At 42.8% G+C, this 26,422-nt stretch overlaps 1 protein-coding gene and 1 pseudogene across 6 annotated transcripts in view; both read right to left on the reverse strand.

Annotated features, from left to right (window-relative positions):
* The window catches only part of LOC134993908 (olfactory receptor 52E4-like), a 186,371-nt gene that overhangs the window by 152,746 nt on the left and 7,203 nt on the right, over positions 1–26,422 (reverse strand). The gene's annotated exons all lie outside the window — the stretch shown is intronic.
* Positions 6,139–6,257, reverse strand: LOC135053304 (5S ribosomal RNA; annotated as a pseudogene).

Raw genomic sequence — 26,422 nt, forward strand, 5'->3', positions numbered from 1 at the left:
GCTGCCCAAATCTTCTCACTACTTCCTGGAAAACTTTCATATTCAGCTCGCATTCCCCATGAAGAACTTGCTTCCTGCTTAGATAATCTGCCAGTACATTGTCTTTGCCAGGGATATGTAAAGCAGTTAGAGATTCCATCATTATGACTTGACTTATTGTGCCCCCTTGATGGTTCAGATATGCCACCACCGCTGCGTTGTCCGGGAACACTCTTAAGTGATTCCCCTTTAAATTGTCTTGAAAATGGTTTATGGCCATCCACACTACTCTTATCTCTCGCTGATTCGAGGAATATTTCCTTTCTTGTAGGGACCATAACCCTTGATTACATTCTTCCAGCAGATGCGCTCCCCAACCGATCGAACTTGCATCTGTCATCAATATCAAGTATTGGTGCTCCATCAGTGATAACCCTCGACCGTATAATTGCTTTCTTTTCCACCAATAAAGAGAATCCTTTGTCTTCTTTACCAGACCTATCTGATGACATAATGGAATTTTTATCCTGGAATATTTCAGTAGGTCCCATTGCAACACTCTCATCTTCCATCTTGCCTATGGAACCACTTGTACAGTAGATGACATCATCCCCAACAGTCGCATTGCAAGGTGCAATTGTATTCTATCCTTCCTCTGAACCAGTAAAACTAAATCTTGGATTTTCTTGCATCTTTCGTCCGAAAGCACAACCATATAATCCAGCGTATTTATGTGCACACCCAGAAACTGCAATTCTCTTGTTGGTCTCAGCTGACCTTTTTTCCAGTTGATCAGCCATCCATGATGTTGAAGGAAACTCAGAGTGCTTTCCAAAGCTTCCCTTACTAGATCGTCTGATTGCCCTGCAACAAGCAGATTGTCCAGGTATGGCCAGATAATGACTCCTTGTCATCTGAAATTAGCTATAAGGGTTACCAATACTTTTGTAAATAATCTTGGAGAGGATGTGAGACCAAAGGGAAGACAGGTAAACTGGAAATGTACCCCTCCGATACTGAATCTTAGGTACTTTCTGTCGTCTTTGTTGATAGGGATATGAAAATACGTATCCTTTAAGTCTATAGAGGCCAGGAAATCACCTCTCTTTAACCCATCAGAATTTATTTAAATGTTTCCATATGAAACTTTATTTTTTTTATAACTTTGTTCAGACCCCTGAGGTCCAATATCGTTCTGAATCCCCCTGAAGACTTTTCCAACAGAAACAGATGGGAATAGAACCCTGTTCTTCTTTCTAACAGTGAATGTTATGACTGTGGTTTTGTGAACCTGGTGTTAGTGAAGTCTGTGCGGGACACTGGAGGACTATGTGAATATTAGGCTGGTCTGTAGGAATCAGTGAGAAGAAGGAGAATTCCCTGACCGAGGATCGAAACCGGGCCTCGGCAGAGGAAGCCGTATCCTGACCACTGGATCACCAGGGACTTTGATAGCAGGATGATGAATGTATAGGTGAGATTGAACTGGATAGTCTCACAGGAGTAGGTGTTTATGTACTCAAAGTTGCTGGCGAGATAGTAAGATGGACTGGTTACTGGTGAGACTGAGAACCGGGCTGGTTACCGGTGAGACTGGAACGCAACTGTAATCCAGGCTGGTACTGGATATAACTGGAAACGCAACTGAACGTAGAATGATGACTGTGGCTGTGACTTTAGGATGAGGCTGCAGAACACTGCGGCTGTGACTTTAAGATGAGACGGTAGAATACTGCAGCTGTGGTTTCAAGATGAGACTGGAATACTGCGACTGTGACTTTAAGATGAAACTGTAGAAATGCTGCAGCTGTGGCTTTAAGTTGAGACTGGAATACTGCAACTGGAATACTGCAACTGTGACTTTAAGATGAAACTTTAGGGAGCTCAGCTTCTAAACTCACACAGAGCTGTGTGTGACAGGAGGAACTGGCAGAGTTTCCAGCTCAAGTCTCCTGACTTATACTTCCTGGTCCTTGGTGATTGGTGAGCAGTGTCAGGTGATTCAGAGTCTCAGGCTGGCACAGGATTGGACAGCTCAGGGTCAGGTGAACAGTCACTGTCATGTGAGTACTCTAGACTATTTTTTGAATGGTTATCTGCCGCCCATGTACGCAACCATAAGACCCTTCTGGCCATGACACCTGAGGTTAAGGACTTTGCTGAGAAATCCAGCATGTCAAGGGATGCCTCACACATATATTCTATAGCTCTTTGAATAACAGACAGACTCTTCAATAGATAATCTCTGGAAATTTTCTCCTGCACGTCAGTTTGCATAAGAGAACTCCAGAGTCTCAGAGCCCTGGAAACAGATGCTTTAGCCACCCCTAGACACATCATCCAGATCCTTCTCAGACAGAAACTCTGGTGATAACATTCTATAATCATAGTCCAGACTAGTCTGGGATCTCGATCTTTTAACTCCTTGCAGAAATTCATCCTTGGATACAAAAGTTTTCTTCACCCATTCCATCAACTCTATTAACTGACTGGATGCATCAGCAACAGGTAGAGATTCTTTAGTGCAATCATTACACAAATTCTCATCTCCTGAGAATGGTTTATCACATGCAGGACAAATCCTAGACAGATTCTTTTTCTTGCAAGTCCTTTTCTTTGCTCCAGAAATAGGCCCACTAGAATACAATCAATGAACTACTCAGAACCCTAACTAATCTAACATGTATAATGAGTAACCAGCCCTCTGAGTGGACCTACCTCGGCTGGGCAGCAGCAGGCTTTTGAGGAGAAGGCTCTTCCATCCTGACTCCGGAAAACAGAGGGCTCCAAAGCTGCTCCATTCCTCCCGGTGCGTGGAGCCATCTTTATTAGCCCTTTGATCTGGCTAGGCACATACACAGTGGGCCGCCGTAATGCTTCCTAGGATTGAAGGTATTACTGGCACTTCCTGTGTGCGTCACCCACCTGGAAGCTGTGGGAACCCGGCAATACAGCGGTGGTGAACACCAGGCCACTGACCGCCCATTCACCGACAACCAGCGCACCATGCAACCGCATCAGCCTCTCCCCAGGGTGCCAACCCCACCACAGAGTGCAGCTCCACCGCGGCCATTCTGGGAACAAACATGAGGTAAGCCCTATAAAAAATAACAAACAACCTCACTCTGTCTATACTGAGGGAGACAGGAAAAAAAGACCAGGAGGAAGAGGAGGAGTAAAGCAATATACCCAGGATGGGTGGATCCTAAGAAAAAACCTCCTGTCTAATTATGGAAAAGGGGATGTTAAGCCATAGTAAAGGTTGCCATGAAGTAGGAAAAAGAAAAACAAATCAAAAGCGATGACAGTCCGAATTTTTATATTTAAAATATCCACATAATATAAAAACAACATGAAAAATATTAAAACACCGGCCAGTATCAAAATATATATCAAAGCATCAATTTCATATTCATAGCATGACATTATAATAATGAATGTGAGTCCTTCTTACCTAGAGAGACATTTAGCAGGCTGATATTATAGCTGCATTGAATACAAAGCAACCTTTGTGATGTAATAGCAGATGAATGAGAAGTCTCTGTATTATAGCAGCAGCACAGTATATATTAGGCTGGTTTTATTATTGCAGCAGCAGAAACTCTCTTTTTCACATTCAGTGAGTTAGTATAATGATGGTTTGAGACAGGCAGTACTGTGTAAAAGTTTTAGGCACGTGTGGAAAAAATGCTGCAAAGTAAGAATGTTTTCAGAAATAGAAGTGTTAATAGTTTATTTTTTATCAATTAACAAAGGGGGTCATTCCGAGTTGTTCGCTCGTTATTTTTTTCGCTACGGAGCGATTAGTCACAAACTGTGCATGCGCAATGTACGCAGCGCGCATGCGCCAAGTAAATTAGCTCAAAAGTTTGGTATTTTACTCACGGCGTAACAAAGTTTTTTCATCGTTCTGCTGATCATCATTCTGGCTGGGCGAACGCTGCGTGTGCAATGCTGCTAAAAGCAGCTAGCGAGCGAACAACTCGGAATCACCCCCAAAATGAAAAGTGAATGAACAGAAGAGAAATCTAATTCAAATCAATAGTTGATGTGACCTCCCTTTACATTCAAAACACCATCAATTCTTCTAGGTACACTTGCACACAGTTTTTGAAGGAACTCGGCAGGGAGGTTGTTCCAAGCATCTTAGAAAAATAACCACAGATCTTCTGTGAATGAAGGCTTGCTCAAATCCTTCTGTCTCCATGTAATACCAGACTTACTTGATGATGTTAAGATCAGTACTCTGTGGGGGCCTTATCATCACTTCCAGGATTCCTTATTCTTCTTTACGCTGAAGATACAGATGTGTCCTCTTACATCTTTGCTCCATGCGCTTAAAGTTGCATTACACATAATACATATACAAAAAATAGCAGCGCTGAATGAAATTGAATGGATGGATGAGTGAATGAACAATTAAAAATATTTAATAATTTTAAAAACATAAAAAGAGAAAGGCTGCCATAATCACCAATTCCAAAGTTCTGCACCCTCCCCTCCTTAGTAGGAATGTAAAACAAGCAATGGGGGACTTTCAAGCACAATTTCGCCTAGACAAGTAGTACACACAATCACCGTTGGAGGTACAGTCCAAAGATTTGTAGCAGAACTTCAGCACGGATTCTGAAAGTCCTCACCAGTCAAACTGTGCCTTTAAACGGAAGTGGAAGTACCTGCCAGTATTTCTCAGGGGACACCATTAATCCTCACCAAATCCCCAAATCCATTTGCTCCAAACTTGCAAGGAGCCTCCACCATGCTGGAATGTTGCCTGCAGACACTCATTATTGTACCGCTCTCCAGCCCTTCGGCGAACAAACTACCTTCTTTTACAGCCAAATATTTAGAATTTTGACTCATCAGTCCAAAGCACCTGCTGACATTTTTCTGCACCCCAGTTTCTATTTTTTTGTGCATAGTTGAGTCACTTGGACTTGTTTCCACGTCAAAGGTATGGCTTTTTGCCGCAATTCTTCCAAGAAGAAAACTTATGGCCAGACTTCTCTGTACAGAAGATGGGTGTACCTGGGTTCCACTGGGTTCTGCCAGTTCTTAGCTGATGGCACTGCTGGACATCTTCCAATTTCAAAGGAAAGTAACCATGATGAGTCTTTCATCTGATGCACTAAGTTTCCATGGCTGACCACTGCGTCTACGGTCCTCAGCATTGCCCGTTTCTTTGTGCTTCTCCAAAAGAGCTTGAACAGCACATCTTGAAACCCCAGTCAACTTTGAAGTCTTTGCCAGGGGAGACCTTGCTGATGCAGTATAACTAAATGTAGTAGAATGTTTGTTTCTTGCAGGTCCCACAAATTGGCGCACAAGAAATGCTGCTTTTAGAAAAAAATTGATCCAATTGGATAACACCCCTAATCCAAAATGTAGACTAAAGACCAAAAGAAAAATAGGATCATTGATTTCATAAAGCGCATAAAATGGGAAAGTAATCAATCGCTTATCTTTTGCATACCCCCACTCACGCTGTCAAGGGGTATATAAAACACATCAAGGTATCTTTATTCTTCTAAACACAAGGTCTGAATGTCCACAATCTCAATATCAGAAAGAGAAGCCTGGGTGTCGTACCCCAACTCACACAGCTGTGTAGATGTGGACTCCTGCAGTAAAAAGTTGGATTAAGGATGCCGCACAGGACTGAGTGATGTTAAATGGATGGGTAATTTGTATGTGTTTCCAAGAAGACCGACTAACCAGAAAAACTTCCGGAATTTATCACCATCTACCATTGAACAGAAAGAGTTCTTTTATAGGTAGAAAAAAAGGGTGATTGTCGATGGTGCTCCCATGGGTCTATTACATAGGTAATAAGGAAAGGAGAGAAAAAGAAAAAGTGACCCTTGTTGGGAGCACTCACTCTTGGAAACAATTGTGATTAAGAATATGCGTAATGAGTTAGATATTAAAACGTAACCTTTAATTATTTTTGGATAAAATAGGAGTACACAAGAGATTATTATGTTTAAAAATATGATTAAACAATATGAATCATAGGTTTGGAATTACGACTGTGAATATATAGATGAAAACATATGTATAAGGCAGAAATACGGCACAAAATGCGGCAAAACCAAAACACGCCCGCCAGGTATTGATTTCTAAGGTTATTGCAATAGCCAAAGTATTGCCGTCAAAAAAAACCTACAACACCTGGTATTCCTTAGTGGTCAACCACCTAAGTACTAACCAGGCCCAACACCGTATTGCTTCCAAGATCGGACGAGATTGGGCATGTGCGGTGTGGTATGGTAGTAGATTTAAGATTGATGAGGCAAGAACCTGCAGCTGGTATGCAGCTATTAAATCCACCATGAACCTGGTTATTGTGATGGGCAGATGATCTCTTGAAAGAGAAACATATGTTTGACCGTCATTGCACCAAATTGTACCCCAATTGTATAGGTATACGGAGGTTTAAATCATATGGTCAATCAGTTTTGCCAAATGGAGCCGCCTGTATGTTGCTTTTTTGTGCTGTACAACATCATCCCAAATGGATTTTTCTCGTATGGTAGGGCAAGAATAGACCCTTGTTATACTGATGACATGCCAACAAGATTAATAAACATCAAAACATAAATATGTTTCAAGTAGTGTTATATGATTAAAGCTGAGACTGCAATGATCTAGAACAATCCACCATCCTCCCCCTCCACCTTCACAAAAAGTATAGGGCAGGGAATGGAAATGCATCAGAAGACATATTTATCAGCTGAAAAGACAGATTTAGCAGAGGTGGATGAGTAGATAGGAAATATATCTCCAGAGACACAATCTCTATTATCCACACTAAGGCTAACTAAATCATTAGAGCCTGAAATACCAAAATGCTGTCTTTGTAACAATCTTGTTGAGCTGTTATACTTTCAATAAAGAAACAAATATGCATGTATACACAGTGTGTCTGCAATGTATCAATCAGAATTGTGACATAAATCCATGCCAGATATCGTTTGTGCTGTAATAGCAAGGGTATATGCTCTAATTTTATGCCTGTATTTGAAACCTGTGTAAAGAGACAGTGCTGCTTATACAGGGACAAAAGAGTGACGACACCTGTACTGTAATTGCTACAGCTCTAAAGGATAACAAAATGTTCCTGATTATAGTGTGTCAGCCACATAAGGACACAGAAAGTGTAAAAAAATCACCATATGTGTTGATAGCACCTGGAAGGCAATAGTTTTCATATACAGTGAATAATGCCTTAAGTAAATGGCATAAATTTGCCAGAAAGAGACCTATGCACATAGTGTTAAATTACATCTGTGCGTGGCTGGAGAGCGGGAGACGAAAAATGTGCAGGATATTGAAAAAAGTATACTTATAACCGCCTGGTGTGTGTGTCCTGCTCGCCGAGTGCCGCTGACAGCTCGGCTTCACGAGCTGTATATCTCTGTGGCTCGCCTGGTCTCCTCTCCTGCCGGTCTGCTGGTCACGTGAGCGCGCTCACCGTGACCACGTCCACCTCCCCAACGTACGTTTCACAGTTGCTTGTTCACGGGTAGTGCTTTTAGAAAAAAATTGATCCAATTGGATAACACCCCTAATCCAAAATGTAGACTAAAGACCAAAAGAAAAATAGGATCATTGATTTCATAAAGCGCATAAAATGGGAAAGTAATCAATCGCTTATCTTTTGCATACCCCCACTCACGCTGTCAAGGGGTATATAAAACACATCAAGGTATCTTTATTCTTCTAAACACAAGGTCTGAATGTCCACAATCTCAATATCAGAAAGAGAAGCCTGGGTGTCGTACCCCAACTCACACAGCTGTGTAGATGTGGACTCCTATCAAGGTTTATTTTCTCTGTTGTTTCAAGATGTAGTCTCTGGTATATATTTCTAGCCCAAGGTAGCCTCATATGAACCAGAACATAAAGAAGAAAAATAGCCAATGTGTAATATTCTATATTCTATTTTGTTTCATTTCATTTCATCATGTGGACATTAATTCTAAGCTATTGAAAGATAGATGTTCATTTCTATGCTGGTATTAAGCACTTCCAGTACAGGGAGTGAATAAATATCGGCGCTATAGAGACTAAAATACCCAGAATCCCTTGCAACAACAAAAACGCACATACAAGGCAATTAGAAAAGGTTTTGCTGTTTCAGAATGAGCAGATTATATAAATAAATCTGTAACTATGAATTGTTAATGGTGTGTCAATGAAATATGTAATGAATGGTATTTTATGTTTTCTAATTAACATGGGAATAGCAGATGACATCACTTCTCATGTACCGGTTTCCTGATGGAATATGATTGGCTACTAGTACTATAAATATTTGGCTCCCCACACAGCAGGTCATGTCTGACAAAGGTCTAAGGACCAAAACGTGTCGGCAGACTGCTGTGTGAGTAGCCATTTTCCTATCAGCGATATTTTATGGACTTAATGGACTTGTTCGTGTACTTTTTAAGATTTTATTTTTATGGAATTGTTTTTTATCATCATATCCACATATTCTTATGCGATTGAAACTGTTTACATGCCCTCTTGAGGAACCAATAAATTGTTATAATTTTTATGGAGGTTACAAGTTTTTTGGTTTTGGCTGTCGACTAGAAAAATTGTCTCACGGAGGGATGCAGTAAAGATACCTTGATGGGATTCATGTTGCTGACCTACTTGTGAGTTGGGGTACGCCCATAAGATACGTTGAATCACTTTAAAGATACCTTTACGGGAGTTACCCCATTTATCACTGTGTGAGTTGAGGGTACGTGTACCTGTTCTATTGATCGGTGGAGGGTCTTTATGTGATAGTGTACCACTAACGATCTAACATACGTTAGAATTGATTTGGGTGCGTTTTTAGACACAGAAACAGTATTTATAAAGCGTAAATTCCCATAAAGTAAAGGTGATATTACACATTGGCTGTTTTTCTTCTTTATGTTCTGGTTCATATGAGGCTACCTTGGGCTAGAAATATATACCAGAGACTACATCTTGAAACAACAGAGGAAAGAAACCTTGATAGGAGTCCACATCTACACAGCTGTGTGAGTTGGGGTACGACACCCAGGCTTCTCTTTCTGATATTGAGATTGTGGACATTCAGACCTTGTGTTTAGAAGAATAAAGATACCTTGATGTGTTTTATATACCCCTTGACAGCGTAAGTGGGAGTACGCAAAAGATAAGAGCCACATTTTTCCAATAGGAAAGCGATTGATCACTTTCCCATTTTATGCGCTTTATGAAATCAATGAGCCTATTTTTCTTTTGGGATGCTGTATAACTACCTTGTGTTTTGTTGCTGTGCTCAGTCTCATGTTGGTGTATGAACTAAGAAACAGTCTTCCACAACCTCTGCGCAATGTGCATGCGCGACGTACTTTCACAACAGCCGATGTATTTTTATGCAAGGTCTAGCGAAGCTTTTCAGTCGCAATGGCCGCCGCTGAGTGATTGACATGAAGGGGGCGTTTCTGGGTGTCAACTGACTGTTTTCAGGGAGTGCTGGAAAAAACGCAGGCGTGCCAGGAAAAATGCAGGCGTGGCTGGGTGAACGCAGAACGTGTTTGTGACATCAAATCCGGAACTGAACAGCCTGAAGTGATCGCAAGCGCTGAGTAGGTCTGGAGCTACTCTGAAACTGCACAATATTTTTTTGTAGCCGTTCTGCGATGCATTTGTGCGTACTTCTGCTAAGCTAAGATACACTACCAGAGGGCGGCGGCCTAGCGTTTGCACGGCTGCTAAAAACTGCTAGCAAGCGATCAACTCGGAATGACCCCCAATAATCCTACAAAATCCCTGACTTTGTGCAAGTGTACCTAGAAGAATTGATGCGGTTTTAAAGGCAAAGGGTGGTCACACCAAATATTGATTTTATTTAGATTTCTCTTCTGTTTATCCACTCTGCATTTTGGTAATTGATGATAATAAACTATTAACATTTCTATTTTTGAAAACATTCTTACGTTTCAGCATTTTTTCCACACCTGCATAAAACTTGTCAAAGTCAGAAAAATATCATGCTACACGTTGCCATATATTCACCCCATGCGCTTGCCTGCTGCACGTGCACGTTCTCTCCCGTGCGTGCGCATATTCGCAGCTGCGTGACGGCGCCTCCACGGCCGTGCGCATTGGCGCGTGGTATGCGAACTTACGGTAGAGTTTGTGTGCGTCTAGCGGGCGACTCAATCGTTACATAGTAAATCCAAATAGTATGTTTTATAGATAATGTTCCCCTTAATAATAACTGTAAGTTTGTTTATTGTGACTGGTCCCTGGACAGAGGTATTCCTCTTTGCATGACATGAAGGGTCAGATAGGATTTGAGCAGTGGTGTTTGGTACCTAACTAATGAACATTTTATTAGAAACAATCCGGTGCTGGTTAGGTAAAGATTAATCGCTCCTGCATATAGTTATGTCTATTAGTAGTTTCTGGACATTTATTCATTGTCCATGTGTTGGAAATCCTGAGTTTCCCTCCCACCTGAGCAATTTGATATAGTCACAGCCCACCTGTTCAAACTAACCTATGACCTTTTGTTATGATGCGAGGAGACATTCCTGTGTCCAATGAACAATGAGATTATCGGTCCCTTTGTAGTGTACTGTATGCAGTGTATATAAGGACAGCCAGTCTGGCCAACTCTCTCTCTCTCTCTCTCTCTCTCTCTCTCTCTCTCTCTCTCTCTCTCTCTCCACAAACGGTTTTCATCTTGACTAACTTGGAGCTGGTACCAGAAGCTGCGCAGCGATCATTCCCCAGTGTGTGTAAGTTATTCTCTGTAACCAACTTGTTCCCTGTTTGTATTTGCCATACTCTCTCTCTCTGTTATTGTATAAGATTGTGACGCTATTGTATATTTATGTGTAGTTATTCTGCTTAGATATTGATGTTAGACTGTAGAGTATAAGCTGTAATTCTGTTTCCCCTTTTGATATATCTAAAAGCTCGTTAGTAAAGGTTTTGGAGCCTCAGCAGGGTGTCTGTGTGTTTCTAGCTAGTACAAAGGGTTTCTGTGTATTTCAAATCACTCAAACAGCTTGCTTATATATCCAGGTTAACCAGTTGTATATCATTACAGTGTTACAATTCTAAGGTTTACAGTGTAAGCATATTCTGTGTTTAAAGTTTATAAAAGTACTGTCTGTGTGTGTGCTCGCAGTGTGTATTCCATACACCCAGCGCAGTGTGTGTACGTTACTTGCATACCACGTGTGAGGCCTTCATACGCAAATAGCGTATGAAGTGCGTAGCACGTGCACGAGGTTTAGCGGCCTCTACGGCTACACGACAGTAGTAATAGCTTGTGTTCTAAGGTAAATAATCAGCTTTATCAATTAGCGGCTCGTCCGTCCTCCACATATCCGCACTAGCGAACACAGACTTTATCTGTCAGCAAGGGCGGGGAGGCAGTAGTGCTGATAGATAAGCACATAAGCTAGATAAGCGTCTGTTTCGCTACGTTGTAGGAGTGCTGGTGCAATCCGGAACCAGAGGTAGGAACATTAAGCTATTGTCTTTGTAAATCTGGTTTTTATTTCTATTTGGTACCAACTGCACACGCAGATTGGATGGCTTGTCTGTTTAAATAGGTTTAGAAGTATTTTTAATCGCTCTGCATAGCGTGATAGTTTTTACCCAGGCTTAAAAATAACTTCAGGGGCTGGCATGATGATTTTCTTTGTGACAAAAGGAGCCGCATGGTCTGTCCCCCATTTTGTGTAACCCTCATGGAGGTGGAAGGGGGAGGGGCAGCGGCCATTTTGGGAAGGTCAAAAAAAAATTTTCCTAAGCGGCTGATTTTCTGTTGTCTCAGGAAATAATTAGCCATACATTGTCAAAAAGAAATCATCATTTAATGAGTTTTTTTTAATGCATTTGTTTAGTCCATGTCATGGTCAATCATGAGTGGTTCAGATAGAGTTTGATTAAAGTTAATAATAAAATAAATATTTGATTTAGGAAATACACAAATAAAACAAAGTAGTGGTTTTTTTTTGTTTGTTTTTTGTTTTGTCACTGTCTCCATTCAAGAGCCTGTTTAACTCTGCTACTTGTAAGATGGGCCATTGAAATGCAAACTAACCTGTATAATTGTTTTTTTTTTTTCTTCTTCTCTCTCCCAGCAGTGAAAGAAATCGCCTTCAGAGAGTTAAAAAGCACATTCATATGCAAATTAGAAGCACTGAATAGGGTCTCATATATGTAATAGTGATTAGTACATATATGTAATATCTATATGTGTGTGCTTACATCAATGTATGTTATTAGATAAATTTAGAATTGCATTTTCATTTGTGTATTTTCACATTTTCAATCTCCTGGTTGCCATTTCATAATTCATAACGTGCTGAGAAAGATTTGTTGCTATTGGTAGTTAAAAGTAAAAATAATACGTTAAGGAGTACTTTGTAAAACACGCACACAGCTTTGCCTAAAGATACAAGGAAAGACCTGTGTGGTGCTCGGTAGATGATTACAGTTAAAGATCATTTACATTGATATAAACGTGTTAATTGTATTTCTGTGGACATATCTGGCCGGCGTACGCGTGTCTCTAACAAAAGGGTGAGACTAGCGTACGCGACGCAAGGGCCGACGCACGGAGCGTATATTACGCAACGGAGCGTCTGGGTACGCCCACATGATACAAATCACACGATAGTATTGTTTTAAGTAAGCGATAAGGAGGCAACGCGATAATAGCACAAATTGATTTCAGTTTCCAAAATTTAGTTTAAATACCTTACTTTACTGTAATGCCTCTGGGGAGAGCTATCAGATTACGGGAAATTATTTTTCTGATCAGAAAACTATAGAATGATAGTGGGTTGAAAACGGTATGAGTGTATTGAACTCCTCTTGGTGAAGTCTTGGTGAAATCTTGGTGAAGTAAGTCTTGGTGAATCACGGTCTAGGTGAATACGTGATGAGCACGGTCTAGGTAAAAACGTGCGACGGAGTGTGATAAAGTTTTCGTGGTATTACGCTCTGGCTGTTTTGGAGCACAGTAGGGAGACTCCAACGATCCTACCATTTATAGGCAACAAGTGTCTATAAGTGGTACGATTGGACCGCACGTTTGTATGTGTGACCAATAACGCAACGTGATATGAGGTCGTATATTTAAATTGTCCTCATGCGTGTTGTAGGGAGCACATGCAAGTGTGATTTAAGGAATTTTCGCTGGTAGGGCCTGCAACGATTACGTGGGTCTGCTAAAAGGGGCGGATTCATTGTACTCGGAGCAGAAGAAGCTGGTGGTAGAGCTTGGAAAACTTTCACCGTAGACTTCTGTGTTTGGTGCATTTTAGGAAGTTTTTCTGTGTTAAAAAGGTCCACAATGGAAGCCAAGTGCACAACACAGGGACGTTTAGCAGTCAGGGTTCAGACTGAAGAGGCTTGCAGACCCCGAGGGTCTGCTCGGTTAGTAATGTGGGGGAAGTATGGTCCCCACACTGAGACCTTTTGTGACGAATGGACACGAATGACTGTGGGGGATAAAGCACCATTTCCTGGGATAGGTAGTTTTGACTTAGAGGTATTGCATAATTTAAGGCGAAGGATCTGTCTCATAAAATCCGTGAAGCAACGAATTAGACATTATGATTGTTTACAGATATGGCAACAGGAAGGTGAAATACAAGGAGGATTAGCTTACACAGCTGACTCTCACTGTGGTAAGAAAAATATGGCAACAAGAGAGAAGGTGGTTACAGAGAGTGGCACACTGGTGTTTGATAAACATGCACTTAGCAACTGTATTATTGATGATAAGAATAATTGTAATAAATGTAACAATGAATAAAGTAGTAAATGTAACAATGATAAAAGTAACAAATGTAACAATGATAAAAGTAAAACTGTTAAATGTACCACTGTTAACCCGTGCAAGTTGCACCCCATGTTAAACTTCCCTCAGGATTACAAACAAGCAAGTGAGCCCAGCACGATGTCGGCACCTTTCCCAGCAGCCATCATACAAGACATCCAGGTGGACGCGACCAAATCGGTAAAGGCAGTAATCAAACCCCCTAACGGAGGGTCAGGTGAGGTCGTGTCCACAGGTACGTATGGTGTTATATATCACGCACAAACAAATGTACCTCATATTGTAGAACCAACTCAGAATGACGTTATTGGACTTAATCCTGTCAGGGTAATTGCAGTACCAAATGGGAAAACTGACACTTCAGGAGTCACTCCTGTCAGGAACATCGCCATGCACTGCCCCTTTTCCCGAACGGAATTAAGATCAATGGTGTCTGAATTCCCTGATCCTAGGAAAGATCTAGTTGCAAGCCAGAAGTACATTAGAGAGCTAGGAAATACTGTGGAGCCCAATAACAAAGATTGGCGGGTATTGCTGAGGGCATGTTTACCCCCCAATGTCGACTCAGTGAAATTTATCGCTGACTGTAAACTAGATGAACAGGTACCCCTTACGGATGAGTACAACCAAGATAATGTAAAAAGAATCAATCTGCAGTTGGGAGTGTATTTTCCTGCTGTTGTCAAATGGAACAAAATTTCCTCCATCAAACAAAAAGAGGGTGAAACAGCTGCTGATTATTTCCATCGGGCATTGCAGGACATGGCTAGGTATACAGGGATAGAAGACATTAAAACAAATGTGAATCATAGAGAAGTAGCTGTGTCCGTATTAATGGACGGCTTAAAAGACACACTAAGAATCAGGGTACAAACCTCTCTACCTCACTGGAGAGGTATCTCGGTGGCTGCATTAAGAGAGTCCGCTATCGAGCATGACCGTAATATCCAAAGAACCAGGGAAGCACAGGGAGAGCGGTTGATGGTGATGAGCATCCAAGCACTAGAGGAGGCATCAAATCGACCGAAACCCCAGGCCACTGGCACATGGACGAAGCCAAGGGTTTGTTATCTTTGTAAAAGAGAAGGGCATTATGCCAGCAACTGTAACAGCCCACATAAAGTCAGACCCCCTAGACAAGAACACGAGCAGAGTTCTGACACACGAAATTGTAATCAGGGATCATATAGGAAGAAGTTTGGGCCGCACCTGTAATATGTAGTCGGGAAAGGTGATCATTAGGACTGATAGTAAGCCTGAGGTTACAGTTAATGAAATTGGGAAGTCAGTTCCTTGTAGACACAGGAACGGCCGGGTAAACGTTGTAATTGATTTGTAAATGTTTTTTTCCCCATCTCTGACGTTCATCGGCAGAACTCAAACATCACATAGCTACTTGGTCTTTGCAGAAGTCTACCTAACCCCAGTGTGACCTACCGACATCGGTGTGTCCTGGCCAGGCACAAAAAGGTGAAGTGTGGAAATACTGGTGGGGGAGACTGAGCAAAGATACCAATGGATGTGTTGGTGTGACAGCCTGATGGTGAACGGAAGATCTGACAATGTTTTTTGTTTGTTGTTTTATGTAACATATATATGAATTGTTCTCTCTGTCGTTTGTTTTTTTTCCTCTTCTCTCTCGTGTTCTCATGCTTTAAAGATGGTATGTCACACATCAGTTACACAAATGGTAATGCAAGATTTTTGCTCCTTACAGAGAGATCGCAGATTTGGAAGGAATATTGTATCACCGGAGTGTTTGTTTGGAAGACTGAGAGACAGCACCTTTGAGATGACAGCAGAGCAAGAGGAACAACAAGACTAGAGGACATAAGACATCGTAACATTTTTCTTTCCCCTCAAAGTATTTTTTTTGTACCCCCATTACAAATTTCTCTTTCTCCTCCTGTAAGATGGACTTGCCCCAAGAGACTGTGATCCGGATTTTCCTGTTGACCATGATGTTGACCAGAGCAGTCTGTTTCGGTGAGAGTACCAGTGAGGTCAAGAAAGGATCCGGAATGGGTTTCTGATGACCGAGACGGAGGCGTAAATTTCCAATAGCAACATAATCACTGAGAAAAGGCGAGTAACGGAAAACAATCTAGCACCCATGTTATTTATAGACCTTGTGAAGGATTGTTAGCTGAAGAAAACTGCATCTGTAGGCATTGCGATAACATAGTTGAGAATGGGTGCATCAAGAAATGCCAATCCAGTTTTAATATCCATATGGACCGCCATCCATTGAGTGACTATCACTCATTAGTGGGTAAAGTGTTAAATCAGACAGACTGTTGGGTATGCTCTCAAGTACCTCAAGGCCATAGCAAATCAGGACTAGTACCATTCCCTTTAACTGTAGGAGAGGTACTTGAGCTAAGGGGTGGGAGGCCGGTGGACAGGAGGTTTCATATCTCTAGTCCTCCTAGTTTGAAGCTCCACCAATATCATGTGGATAGATCCTTAGTGTGCTTTAACATTTCCAATCCCCGAAAGCCGGGAAATTGGGAAGTGTCATGGAGTAACCAAACCATGACATTCTCACATAGAGCCGACAGAATGCCCATAGACACAGAACTTATACGCCAGATAGCCGACCATAGGAAATTTTTCCGGTATAGGTACACTTTAGGAAGTAGGACCATGCGAGTTGGAGAAGTATGACCAGGATACTGTGCACATATCGTACAAACAGATACGTGTACTAAACAGATGGGAAAATTAGGGTTAGGAGATTTCACATGGAAAATTTGTAACATGGTAATGTCATACTCCGTCCCATATGTTCTCCCCGATGATGCATATTTCATATGCGGGAGGAAGGCGTATAAGTGGCTTGCCCCAAACTCAGAGGAATTGTGTTATATTGGAAAAATACTGCCTGAGGTAATGACTGTATCCCATAACAAAATGAAAGATATTCACCGTAGTGCCCAAGCTCCTTATACTCACACTCATTACGAGCACATCGTTAAACGGCACCTGATAGAAAGAACAGAGCATCCTGCCTCTGACCTGATCCATGAATCCACCGGGATTCAAGTCCTACTCGCGTTAGATGTCACTCGTACCGCCAGAGGAGTGTTAAATTATAGATATATATCTGCGCTTGCAAATTTATTAGACAATATCACCGAAATGTATGACGACACATTCAGGTATACTGGGAGAGAGTTACAAGCCTACAAAACAGAACTGGTTCAGCATAGGATGATTCTCAATTACCTCACAGCTGTGACAGGCGGGTATTGTGTTACCCTAGCAACTCAGTATGGAATAAAGTGCTGTACGTATATCACAAACAGCACTGAGGACCCAGTCGAGGTCATAGACCAAAAGATGGATGACATTTTGCAATTAAAATGGGAGTTCCGAAGGAAACATAATCTCACTCTCGCTGCTGTGGGTAATGAGCTGACCGGTTGGGTGTCATGGTTGAACCCACAAAATTGGTTCTCGGGCTTAGGAGAATGGGCCCAAGGTATTATCATGGATGTAGGGAAGTTTCTCTTGTGTATATTGGGAGTCGTCATATTTGTTGGCCTGATATTTAGATGCGTTCGGATTTTAACGAAGTGTAAAGGTAGTACCAGAGTGATAAGTTTAAGGAGCAAAGACACTATAATAACAACAACAAATTTGATGTATGACCCAACGATAGAGACAATGTTGTGATGAAAATGTGATTCCACGGTCCGTTTCTTTCACCCGTTTCTCCTTTGTTTTCCTCCAAGGTACAAAGACATCCGCTTGGAAGAAGAATTTGACAACCTCTTTTTCACAGACCATCAATGGACTATACCACAGACCCCCAATATCCCTAGTGACTTTAAATTTTACGATAGCCCAAATATTTTAGTGACTGTAACTTTCTGGACAATGGAAAAGCTTTTGTCACCATTTATAGCAAAAGCATCGAGAGACATCAGACAACATGTACATCAAGGCAAGACATCAGACAAGACCTCAATCGGCGAATGCATATTACACTCACATAGTTTATGACTGCATTTGTACTAATTACTTCTTATCTTCACCTCTACAACCTTCAGGTAATGACACACATAGTCGATAGGGAATATAGACACAGATATCAGCACTCACATACCCCCCCATTCATGTATCATCAACTAAAATGTGCTCCCCCATTTTGTTGCAACAAAAAGCCGAAAAGAGCTCGGAAAAGTTTGACAGCCCATCCACAGACCCTTAATACGGGATAAGAAGGAATTCAAATGTATACTTCGCAATACCTCGAAGCTTGATTTAAAACATGTACGGCACGATGATACATGACCCCTCAAACATGGATTCATACACACATGCTTCTACTATCTCACTAGGTCATACCTTTTTTCCCACCTTCTCCTCTCCTCCCTTTCCTCAATCATAAAATGGTACTAACATGATGGTATATATATTTTTCTTTTTGAATTATTTTAGGAAGTGGCAGCTATTGATGACTGCCAAAGGGTGGACTGTCAAAGTCAGAAAATTATCATGCTACACGTTGCCATATATTCACCCCATGCGATTGCCCGCTGCACGTGCACGTTCTCTCCCGTGCGTGCGCATATTCACAGCTGCGTGACGGCGCCTCCACGGCCGTGCGCATTGGCGCGTGGTATGCGAACTTACGGTAGAGTTTGTGTGCGTCTAGCGGGCGACTCAATCGTTACATAGTAAATCCAAATAGTATGTTTTATAGATAATGTTCCCCTTAATAATAACTGTAAGTTTGTTTATTGTGACTGGTCCCTGGACAGAGGTATTCCTCTTTGCATGATATGAAGGGTCAGATAGGATTTGAGCAGTGGTGTTTGGTACCTAACTAATGAACATTTTATTAGAAACAATCCGGTGCTGGTTAGGTAAAGATTAATCGCTCCTGCATATAGTTATGTCTATTAGTAGTTTCTGGACATTTATTCATTGTCCATGTGTTGGAAATCCTGAGTTTCCCTCCCACCTGAGCAATTTGATAGTCACAGCCCACCTGTTCAAACTAACCTATGACCTTTTGTTATGATGCGAGGAGACATTCCTGTGTCCAATGAACAATGAGATTATAGGTCCCTTTGTAGTGTACTGTATGCAGTGTATATAAGGACAGCCAGCCTGGCCAACTCTCTCTCTGTCCACAAACGGTTTTCATCTTGACTAACTTGGAGCTGGTACCAGAAGCTGCGCAGCGATCATTCCCCAGTGTGTGTAAGTTATTCTCTGTAACCAACTTGTTCCCTGTTTGTATTTGCCATACTCTCTCTCTCTGTTATTGTATAAGATTGTGACGCTATTGTATATTTATGTGTAGTTATTCTGCTTAGATATTGATGTTAGACTGTAGAGTATAAGCTGTAATTCTGTTTCCCCTTTTGATATATCTAAAAGCTCGTTAGTAAAGGTTTTGGAGCCTCAGCAGGGTGTCTGTGTGTTTCTAGCTAGTACAAAGGGTTTCTGTGTATTTCAAATCACTCAAACAGCTTGCTTATATATCCAGGTTAACCAGTTGTATATCATTACAGTGTTACAATTCTAAGGTTTACAGTGTAAGCATATTCTGTGTTTAAAGTTTATAAAAGTACTGTCTGTGTGTGCGCTCGCAGTGTGTATTCCATACACCCAGCGCAGTGTGTGTACGTTACTTGCGTACCACGTGTGAGGCCTTCATACGCAAATAGCGTATGAAGTGCGTAGCACGTGCACGAGGTTTAGCGGCCACTACGGCTACACGACAGTAGTAATAGCTTGTGTTGTAAGGTAAATAATCAGCTTTATCAAACTTTTGCAGAGTACCGTATATAATTTAATCTTCGGGGCCTATTTATCGCCATTTGCATCCTTGGATGTGGTTGTCATGTGATAAAATCGCACAAACCCGCACTGCGATAACTGATTACATTGCAGGGATGTATCAATTATCGCATGCAGTGACAAGGCTTGCGGTCAAGCTTCTGTCCCTGCGATAACTCTTCGCAGCATCATCGGGGTATTTTTTGTAAAAAATACCCAGATGCCCTACTGCACATGTGTCAACAACTGCTAAGGTTCATGGTGAGTAAAAGTCACCAACGCTCTGATTCCATAACCGAAGAGTTCCGAACTTACACTGGCATTAATGTAAGTACAAAAACTGTGCGGCGGCAGCTTAATGGAATGGGTTTCCATGGCCGAGCAGCTGCATGCCAGCCTCATATCACCAAGTCCAATGCCAAGCATCTGATGGAGCGGTGTAAAGCACATGACACTGGACTGTGGAGCAGTGGGCACGTGTTCTGTGGAGTGATGAATCACACTTCTCTGTTTGGCAGTCAGATGGGTGAGTCTAGGTTTGGCGGATGCCGGGAGAACGTTACCTGTCTGACTGCATTGTGCCACTGTGAAGTTTGGTGGAGGAGGGATAATGGTATGGGGGTGTTTCTCAGGGTTTGGGCTAGGCCCCTTGTCTCCAGTGAAGAGCAATCTTAGTACTTCAGCATAACAAGACATTTTGGACAATGCTAGGCATACAACTTTGTGACAACAGTTTTGGGAAGGCCATTTTCTATACCAACATGACTGTGCCCCAGTGCACAAACAAGGACTATAAAGACATGGTTTGATGAGTTCAGTGTAGAAGAATTTGGCCCACACAGAGCCCTCACCTCAACCTCACTGAGCACCTTTGGGATGAACTGGAATGGAGATTGTGAGCCAAGCCTTCTCATCCACCATCAGTGCCTGACCTCATACATGCTCTAAAGAATGAATGGGCAGAAATTCCCACATCTTGTGGAAAGTCTCCCGAGAAGAGTGGAAGCTGCAAAAGGGGGCCAACTCCATATTAAAGTATATGTATTTCAATACAACGTCACAATATCACTCAACCCCTCACATGCCTTCTATACATATATGCCTATTAACCCCCCTCACACACACAACCCCTTACATTCGGCCAGTCTATCACCCCTCCCCCCATACCTTTATATATTTAGAGTTCATGATGTCATGCACTTTAACCTACCCATGGAGCTGATTGTGGCTGGGGTCTGTACCTCAGCCCAGTTTGCGAGGTTCAATGGCAGGGTGCCAGTGCTCCTCTCTGCACGCTGAGCTCTTTTCTTCAGCTGCAGGAGGCAGAGCCGGCTGGGGTCAGACACATGAAGGGGAGCTGGGGAGACTAGGTGGAGCACGCCGCTAGCATTTCACGCATCGTAGCAGGCGCCTCAACAATATTGGCAAGTGGAGTAGCAGCGGCTGAGTATGGTGGGCTGGGGTCAGCGACTACACTTCTCTGCCTATTGACCTGAGAGGCGCTGTGGAGCCTGGTCACCTTGGCTTCAGCTTGCATGTGATAGGAGAAGGACAGTGCTGCAGCTGCCTACCTGGGAGTGACCAGGTCAGACTTTAGGACAAGATGGCAGCCAGCAGCAGGCTGACAGGTGTATAATCTCAGCAACCCCAAATGCTTTACTGTGTAATGTAGTGGTTTCCAGACTATTTTGAATCACGGCGCCCTAGAAGATCAGAATTTTTTTCACGGCACCCCTAGGCCAAAAATTTCTTATTGAGAAATTTAGAAAGAAATATTACATTAAGTAGATCACGTTTATATGTCATCCTTAGGGTCAGTTGTGTGGTGAGGGACAAGATTTGCTTCTGTTTGGCCACATATTTTATGACTGGCAGCCACCAGCACTGGTTTTGTCTATTATATTGATCATGAATAATTTGAATTGGTCCTGGACCACCAACCCAGGGCACCCCTGCAAGTGCCCCGAGGCACCCCAGGGAGCCACAGCACACAGTTTGGGAACCTTTGGTGTAATGGCTCGGGATGTCACCCTGCCCCCCCCCCCCCCCCCCCCCTGGCCCAGCCCGCCACTGCTCAACTGAATAGAAATAAACTAGAGGGATGTTTACACCACGGCATATATACAACTTCTTACTAACATAACTGTTATACACTGCTGTGGTCATTTTGGTTTAATAAGTTGTACATCAGGTATTGTATTCATCCAATTGCGTTATTACAGTTCATTTACAGTACATTGTCTTCTTGTGTCGCAGCTGAAGCTGACTGGGTAATTACAGGATTAATTAGGCCTCTTACATGTCTAACGAGCTGCTCTGTTTCTTGCTTTGACTCTCCTGATGATGATGCTCATTTGAACAAGTGTCAGACGTGACACCAGTAATTAGCGTCTGTAGGTTACAGTATTGCAGAAAGAAAGCTCTTGTGTGGGCGCACTCTTATGAAAAGAAGAAGAATTCTTCAATTATGAATCAAAGGAAGGTTAAAATATATGTTTATTAATCAAAAAATTAAAAAATTATTACCCCTCTGAGAGCCAAAGAAAAATGTGAAAAATAGGAAAAGTGTGATGAAATATTTAAAATGTTCTGGTCTATTAATCACACGAGAAGGATTAGAAAGGCTGCAGACACCTGATAGTCTGACACCCGTTTCTCCTGACCAGTACAGATATTGGCCCTCATTCCGAGTTGTTCGCTCGCTAGCTGCTTTTAGCAGCATTGCACACGCTAAGCCGCCGCCTACTGGGAGTGAATCTTAGTTTAGCAGAATTGCGAACGAAAGATTAGCAGAAGTGCGAATAGAAATTTCTTTGCAGTTTCTGAGTAGCTCCAGACTTACTCCTACACTGCGATCAGTTCAGTCAGTTTCGTTCCTGGTTTGACGTCACAAACACACCCAGTGTTCGCCCAGGCACTCCCCCATTTCTCCAGCCACTCCCGCGTTTTTCCCAGAAACGGCAGCGTTTTTTCACACACACCCATAAACCGACCAGTTTCCGCCCAGAAACACCCACTTCCTGTCAATCACACTCCGATCACCAGAACGAAGAACAATCCTCGTTAAGCCGTGAGTAAAATACCTACCTTTTGAGTAAAATGACTAAGCGCATGCACTCTGCAAACCATGCGCATGCGCAGTAAGCGACTAAACGCAATATAGAGAAAATCGGCAACGAGCGAACAACTCGGAATGAGGGCCATTCTGTATTGATGAGACCAACCAGGGAGGTCAGTTTTGTGTCTTAAGGGAACACTTAAATATGGTCAATACTAGACAAATTGCTATTCACCCGTTAATCATATAACACAAGTTAGAGATGTATGTATTGGCGTGGGATCCCGGAAGTGAACAAGCCCAACGGGCGAAACGCGTTTTCCACGGACCTTACAATGGGACCTCTCCATGGAGGACTGCCTGCTATCACCTGTCTCCTGAATTTGACACTATGAGTATCATTTCTTTTACTTTTAACTAAGGTTTGAACCACCACTGTGATATGTGCTTATTGTATTGGATACACCAGTGATCACTGCATACTATGCAGTTGGGATTCCCCATGCATATTACAGTTTATTAATCCTATTGATTGCAGGTCAGACCTGCTCTTTGCACACTATTCCACTATAATTGCCTACGCAGTGTGTTACACTCCATAGGTTTGGTTCATCCATTGACCCTATTTAAGTGGTCCCTTAAGACACAAAACTGACCTCCCTGGTTGATCTCATCAATACAGAATATCTGTACTGGTCAGGAGAAACGGGTGTCAGACTATCAGGTGTCTGCAGCCTTTCTAATCCTTCTTGTGTGATTAACAGACAAGAACATTTTAAATATTTCATCACACTTTTCCTATTTCTCACATTTTTCTTTGGATCTCAGAGGGGTAATAATTTTTTAATTTTTTGATTAATAAACATATATTTTAACCTTCCTTAGATCCATAATTGAAGAATTCTTCTTCTTTTCATAAGAGTGCGCCCACACAAGAGCTTTCTTTCTCTCCTCTTGTCAGTACCTGTATTTTCTAGCTCTGGGCGCACCACCAATAGGGACTACAATTGAAAGGCCTCAATTTCCTTTCCAACAATTATAATTGTCCACTTTTGGTTCCTTTACAAATTGTTATAACTTATTACATACCAGCGCCCGGTCGCTCTTCCTTTTGATAGTAACTATGACTTTGTGCCAGCATCTACTGCGCATGCCTAGATCTCTAAGAACAAAATGCTGAGACACCTCTATTGTGCATGTAAAAATCACCGGGAAAATGGTCGCCACTCCATTTTCCCGGTGATTTCTTTCTGCAGTGTCAGTTGCCACGAGGCTCTGGAATGGTAAGTATGATTTTATGGGTGCAGGGTGTGCAATGTGAGCCCCACTGAATCCAGGGGACACCTTGCACCCAATATTGTACCTAATTTAGACCTGATCGCTCCACTGTGGATTTGCAGAGGTTTGCGATCAGATAGTCCTCACAAAGACAGAGTGAACACCCGCCCCGTGCAAGTCTGCGTACGCCGTGCAAAAATCTCTTTGAACTCCGGTCAGCTGCAAATCCATTCACAACCCACTCACCATAGAATGATTTCCCCAGTCTGTGCAGTGTGTACGCAGCCCAGGACTTACTCCTACAGTGCGATAGAATCAGGCTGATCGGGGCCGGAGCTGACGCCACACACCTGCCCTGAAAACGCTTGGGAACACCTGCGTTTTTCCTGACACTCCCAGAAAACAGCCAGTTACCACCCACAAATGTCCACTTCCTGTCAATCAACCTGCGTTCGCCTAGAGATTAAAAAAGACGCTGATTTATTTTGGAGTTTGGCCTCGCGCCTGCCCATTACGATCCGTACGAATGTGCAGTCAATCAATAATCGTCCTCAATCAATAATCGTCCGCCTTGTGAAATGCACAACAGCGATCAGGTCTGAATTAGGCCCACAGATACGCCAATGTGTGTGTGTGTGTGTGTGTGTGTGTGTGTGTGTGTGTGTGTGTGTGTGTGTGTGTATATGGAGCACTGCTATAATCACTATTTGGGTAGGTCCGTCAGGCATAGTCATAGAGGGGCTGGATATAAAGACGTAACTTACTATATACATGGACTGGAAGCGTTATGTTTTAGCCATGGCATTCACAGTTTAGAATGGGAACTGTGATTCAGAGGTGGGCCTTTTTACACAGTGGCCCTCATTCCGAGTTGTTCGCTCGGTAAATCTTCGCATCGCAGCGTTTTTCCGCTTAGTGCGCATGCGCAATGTTCGCACTGCGACTGCGCAAAGTAAATTTGCTAAGAAGTTAGGAATTTTACTCACGGCTTTTTCATCGTTCTGGCGATCGTAATGTGATTGACAGGAAATGGGTGTTACTGGGCGGAAACAGGCCGTTTTATGGGCGTGTGGGGAAAAACGCAACCGTTTCCGGAAAAAACGCGGGAGTGGCTGGAGAAACGGAGGAGTGTCTGGGCGAACGCTGGGCGTGTTTGTGACGTCAAACCAGGAACGACAAGCACTGAACTGATCGCAGATGCCGAGTAAGTCTGAAGCTACTCAGAAACTGCTAAGAGGTGTGTAATCGCAATATTGCGAATACATCGTTCGCAATTTTAAGAAGCTAAGATTCACTCCCAGTAGGCGGCGACTTAGCGTGAGCAAATCTGCAAAAATCAGCTTGCGAGCGAACAACTCGGAATGACCCCCAGTGTCTGTGCGACAATATGCAAATGCCGCAAGAGCCGTCTTGTGTAAATAGATGTCTCCTGATGGCTTTTCTGACCCGCTGCTGCGTCCGGGGACACAACATGGGAACATCTTCTTGGACATCGGTCATCTGATGTTACTGAGAATGGACGCCACATCTCAGCTGCTAAAGCCAGTAAATCTGCGTCGGAAAAGACAGTCACTGGCCTCAGCACTCCCGCAGAATGGAGGTGGCACATCTTGTTTTGTGAAGCAGTCCTAGACTCCTCCACACTTCCGCATCCTGTCAACCAGGCTGCAGCTTCCCCTCCACTGCGTCCGGAGCCGTAGCAGTATGGCAGCATGTGCGCAACGCATCTCAGGCACAGATGGAGTTATAGAAAAAAAACATTGCGCAGCTGCGAACTAATCGGTCCAGCAGACCCGTAGCTGGGGTGATGATGGTCAGTGCATTTTGCTTTGTGAAATGCTGGAGTTAGGGCATGCAAAACAGGGGTGTGGCCTACTGTACATGCATACTCTCTCGGAATGGCAGGAGGCTCCCAAAAATCAGGTGGTGCTCCCGGCCGTCCGGCACCATCCGACCGCATCTCCCAGCAACCCTCCCACATTGTTGTCCAAAGTGCCCACGGTGGTCCAATGATGCGATTCAGCATCATGGCCCTGCCCCTCGCAAAGCTGTGCGGTCATGCACCCATGATCCCCCGCCTTTATCTCATCAATTACCCTTGCCACCATCCCTCATGCCTTGCAACCCACTGTGCCAACCTGGCTGCCCCCTCCTGGAGGGGACAGCCAAAATATCGGCAAGTATATTCAATATTGTAGGAGTAATAGCAAAAGAAACAAAAAGAAAAATTAAATATTTGCCATCCTGGAGGACTGGGGATTATTTAGGGTGTGTGTTGCTTTAATAATGGGACTTTTGGGTGCCAAAGGATGACATTCTATCACTGCGCAACTGTTAGAATAACAGACGGTTGGTATGAAAAATTGACTGAATACCACAACAAGTTGTATCTGATTTGAATTGTGAAGTAAAAGACGCACAACATTACATTGAGAGTCATTCCGATTAATCGCTCGCAAGCTACTTTTAGCAGCCGT

This window comes from Pseudophryne corroboree, chromosome 2 (genome assembly GCF_028390025.1).
Source record: "Pseudophryne corroboree isolate aPseCor3 chromosome 2, aPseCor3.hap2, whole genome shotgun sequence".
Lineage (NCBI taxonomy): Eukaryota > Metazoa > Chordata > Amphibia > Anura > Myobatrachidae > Pseudophryne > Pseudophryne corroboree.